Source organism: Pollachius pollachius (assembly GCF_949987615.1).
Source record: "Pollachius pollachius genome assembly, chromosome: 17".
In the NCBI taxonomy this organism is placed as follows: domain Eukaryota; kingdom Metazoa; phylum Chordata; class Actinopteri; order Gadiformes; family Gadidae; genus Pollachius; species Pollachius pollachius.
This window is the reverse complement of record NC_136950.1, coordinates 21,619,228-21,624,227: the sequence shown is the minus strand read 5'-3', so window position 1 is coordinate 21,624,227 and position 5,000 is coordinate 21,619,228. Positions and strand designations below refer to the sequence as shown.

At 48.0% G+C, this 5,000-nt stretch overlaps 1 pseudogene across 1 annotated transcript in view; it reads right to left on the bottom strand.

Moving 5' to 3' along the window:
- LOC307088970 (junctophilin-1-like) overlaps positions 1-5,000 on the bottom strand; it is a 33,889-nt pseudogene that overhangs the window by 529 nt on the left and 28,360 nt on the right. Inside the window, exon 3 of the transcript XR_013812830.1 lies at positions 33-784. The product of XR_013812830.1 is annotated as a junctophilin-1-like (transcript). The remainder of the gene's footprint in view (positions 1-32; positions 785-5,000) is intronic.

Here is a 5,000-nt window from a genome sequence, read left to right as displayed (position 1 = left end):
CTTACATCCCTCCTCCTCTGCATGCAACTCACGCTCTCCTCCGCCAGCGCGTCCGCCACCTCCACGCTGGCTTTCTTAGCGTCCGCAAGGCTTTTTGGTTTGAGGGAATCCTGCTTCCTGAGTTTGCCGTCGCCGCCGCTCCCCAGCTGGGAGGGCGGGCGGGGGGCGGGCCCGCCGGAGGTCTTGGGCGCGGGGGGCATGCGCGCCAGGGCCAGCTCGATGGGCTCCTCCTCGTAGTCCTCCTCTCGCTCCGGGGGGGGCAGGGCCCGCGTGGGGGGCTTGACGTAGTAGCTGTGGTACTCGGTGTGGAGCTGCCCGTTGACCGGGACCCCGGGCCCCTGGCCGGGGGCGGGGGCGACGGCCGGGGGCTCGGGGGCCTTGGGCGGGGCCGGCTCCTGTCGCGGTGGGGGAGGAGCCAGGGCGGGGGCCGGGGGCGGGGCTCTGGGCGGGTCGGGGACAGACGGCCGCTCCTCTCTGCTTGACTTCTTGCTGGGGCGTTCATCCTTGCTAATCTTGCGACTTGGCTTCTCCTCCTTGCTGGGCTTACGGGATGTTTTCTCTTCCTTGCTGCTTCTGTGGCCGGTGCTGTTGGCCAGCTGGTGGCCTTTCTTCTTGCTGTGGGGCGAGGGCGGGCTGCTTCCCCCCGGGCTGACCACCGGGGAGTGGGGGGGGGTGGTGCCCTTGCGGTAGAAGTGGGGGGAATCCTTCTTTTCCTTGGTTTCGACCGGTACTTCCTTTATCTCCACGGGGGGCTCCATGCCCTGCTGCTTGATGTAGTCGGGCCCTTGAGAGGTGGCAGAGAGACACAGCAACACGTTAGGACACGGCCGCACGGTTACCTGTTTCACAGGACAAGATTACAGTCCCGCATATCCAGGAGAGGATGGACACTCAAATGACCAAACATCCCTTCTTACACAAGTGTTTGCACAAATACACAAAATATGTGTATTAAAATGTATTTAATGCATGACAGAGGGGAGGAATAAAAGGCAGAGGGAGAGAGAAAGAGAGAAAGAGAGAGAGAGCAAGAGAGAGAGAGACAGAGAAACATTGAGACAGAGAGACAGGGACAGAGACAGAGAGAGAGAGACAGAGAGACGGAGAGACGAAGAGACAGAGAGAGAGAGAGAGAGAGAGCGAGACAGTGACAGAGACAGAGAGAGAGAGAAGGAAAGACAGAGAGAGAGAGACAGAGAGACGGAGAGACAGAGAGAGAGAGAGAGAGACAGAGAGAGAGTGAGAGAGAGAGAGAGAGAGAGAGAGAGAGAGAAAGAGCGAGACAATGACAGAGACAGAGACAGAGAGAGAGAGAAGGAAAGACACAGAGAGAGAGAGACAGAGAGACGGAGAGACAGAGAGATAGAGAGAGAGACAGAGAGAGAGAGAGAGAGAGAGAGAGAGAGAGAGCGAGACAGTGACAGAGACAGAGAGAGAGAGGCATTTAAAGAGTGCATACATCTTTGCTAGCAGGCCACAGCCATCACTCAAACCCCACATTATATGAGTGTCACATGCGTGGTCCAACGATGACACACGCGATTATCAGACCCCTGAACTGCTGCCAATTCTATTCTGTAATCTGTGTCCAGCCCCAGTCCAAGAACTCAGATTAGTAGAACAGAGCTCTCGATCTGTTCCCAGCCCTGACTGACAGCATAATTCAGTTGGAAACTCGATTTTAAAACTGCATCCATAACAGCTATTCATTTATAGCATTGGTGTGTCTGCAAAGGATCGCTGTTATTCCCTCTGTCAGAGTCTCATCTGTAATGTCTGAGAATGCCCTGACCCTAAGGAAAAAACAGCATTCGTAGGAGGTGAATATACTGTATATTCTTTTAGTTCTGTGAATTTACATTTCTGTACTATATCCTTCAACTGTCGTGGTTTGGGATTTGCTTTTGGATTGCATTTACTACTTTAAAGAAAAATATCTGAAGGATGCTTCTGAGATAGAAAAAAGATAGAGTTTGAAGAGGCAACTGGGACAATCCTCAAGGGGAATGCAGAATTATTTACAAATGAAGACCCGTTAAATTATGATTTATATAAATCATGGACAAAATGTTCATTTTCTCATGTCCGCCGTTTCGTTAAAATCACTTCTTTAGAGCTTCTATTTAGTTGGCACAAATAAAGCACAGAGAGGCTGCATCTGATTAAGCGTTTAAAGAACAAACAACACAACAGCTAATCTGTCCCTTTATTCTGTGTCTGAATTAAAATTCATTAGATACTAGACCCCCAGATTGTTTCTTTGTGGGTGACAGTGTGAGTGTGTGTTTTTCTGCCACTTGGGCTGAATTAGACAGTTCCAGTATGACTCAGAGGGGAGACAATGGGATAACATAGGGAGCCATTGTTTGCAGACTAGTCACATGACACCATCAGAGGCCGAGAGAGCCCCAGCTCGATAGGAGAGTTTTTAAATCACACGTACAATCCTACATCTCAAGGAGAAACCATAGCGTGTTCAAGTAAATCACAAAGGAACAAGGTTACAAGGTGCCATTCTGGTTGTATGGATGGACGTTACCTTTGTAACATCACAATGCATTCTGGGATTTCAATTGAACTAATTCCCACTTCTCCAGGAAACAATCAAGTGTGAAGGGGTAACATGTTACTCCATTCCCAGACCTGCATGGGGGGGGGTGGGTAGTGGCTGAGGTGGGAGCCCGTAATCAAGATATCTTTTAGGACACATCACACATAAGCCAAAACTATTTCCCCCTGGCTGAAGGGGTATGTGCAATTAATTTTGTAGCGGCCACAGTCAGTAAGAGGCGCTACAAAGAGCAGAGAGATGCTCGAACAACTGTGGGGGATTAAAGTATCTGCTGAGGGTGATTTCACACCATAACTCGATAAGAGTCGGGGGCTTCGCGTGAGGCCAGCATCATCAGATTGGTTCTGTTTACAGACAGATTCCATCTCAGCATGCCAGACGTTTCATTAATGGTTGTCTACACACTGCCGACTGGAACACCATCAAAAATAATAGCAATTAAAAGGATGATTACGTAACAACATTTCAAACACAATAGCACAGCACCCCTCCTGGTGCTAATCTCGCGCTGGGTGTAAAAGACGGATCAAATATTTAGTCACAACATCTCAAAAGGTTTGCTATAAAGTGGAAGACACCCGATTCCTTTCCGTGTGTACATAATAAACAGACACCATTAACACCCCCAGTCTGAAACGCTGACCGCTTCAATTAAGATCGAGTTTTCTGCGACATGAAACATCGAAATAGACCTGAAACATAAACTCGCCCCGGCGAGACTGGTCGATGTTTGTTTGCGTACGAGGCGAGGCTCTCAGGAACGCGCCAGTCTCAGCGGTTATTGGCGGCGTTTGACGGTCTCCGTTACCAAGATGGCGAGGAACGGCACGCCGTTTCCCTCCGTTTAACAGTTGAGCCACCGAGCTAATTCTGTAGGCGTCCAAAGAGGGTCAGCGAAATAGGCCACGTATCAGAAGTAGACCAAGAATAACCGAGCGGCCGCACTAAATCAGCAGAAACACACGCTTTGCTAAATAGGTTGGTTAAGGAGGGCCGGTGGTCAAACTATATTTGAATGCTTGGGTTCGATTTCACCCACCCCTGCTAAGCCCATCTGCATATGGTTTATGATTTACCCTACATGTGTTTGACGTTACAAAATAATTAATCCAACTCAAAGTAGGACTAATTATATTTAAATGACAATAACTATTCTCGGTTACTTGCCTGAACGTAACAAATAGGCAACAGTCAATTCCAATGACTGAAACCAAGTCAAAATATCGGTTATGAAGAGGATTCTGTTGGTTTGTTGCTATGGTAACGCCCCACAGCACCAAACTAGGCAGCTCCAACATTGTTCTTTAATTTAAATCATTTCAGCCCTTGTAGTTCTTAGTAAAGCTGTATTTTAAAAGGAGGCAGTGAATGTGTACATTTGGTGTCTTTTGGGGTCGAAGACGAGATCTCTACATACGGTCCATTGTGTTTGCTCAGCCTGCCCTGTCATTCTCCATTACCTCATCGCTATCGCCCTGGCAACACGTATACCAGGACACGCTTTTGTTTAAAGCTACAGATGCCAGCTTTATTCATGTTAATCCACAGCACATTTCACGCACCACTGCACAATTAATGTAACACACACATGCGTCAACACACACACACCAAACTTCCGAGAAGACGTGATTGGACGGGTGTTTAAGCGCGACGACCCCATGTGACCTTGATTTGAGACAAAGGACAAATTAACAAGAATGAAGACTCACTGAGTGTGTGTGAGTGACTCGGTTGGGGGTGGTGGGGGGGGCAGCTGGGATGTAGGGGTCAGAAGGTTGAGAACAGTATGTTCATCTATCACATCTGTTGCTGTTGAGCGTTAGACTTGCCTCCACTGTAGTCAAACTGTAGATTTAACCCTCTAACCCTGGGTAGATTTAACCCTCTCACCCTAGTTAGCTAGGCTTGCAGCTTACACAGTCTGCTACAGGGCAGTGACAGTATGAACTCAAAGAAACAAAAGGAATGCATTTTGTGCCATCGAAATTTGACTTAACGCATTGTTCTGGTGTTAGCGTTTCAATTGGCGAGCGCTGGCGATGCTGTTGGTGTGTTCTGAATCACAGCAGAGCCAGGTCACTGGAATGTTTCTTGCTTGTTGCCAGAAAGTCAAGCAGAGACCGAGAGTTGTCCAGTACCTGAGGCAAACTGTTGGCGTACCACATCTACATAAATCCTCCAACTGATTTAATATGATGTACTGGGTGTTTAGTAGAATGTGTTTCACAACACATAATGACAACGTTGTCAGGTGTCTTAATGAGACCCATTTTCTTGTTTATATATTCTTGCCAATATAATATTGTCGTATTTAAAACATGATGATGTTGGGAACTGTCCTCTTGGTTGTTCTTTTCATGTTCCAGGCTCTCCTTGGATATATTTGAGAGACATGACTCAATTAGTAGCTTGCAGATATTCCTTCTCT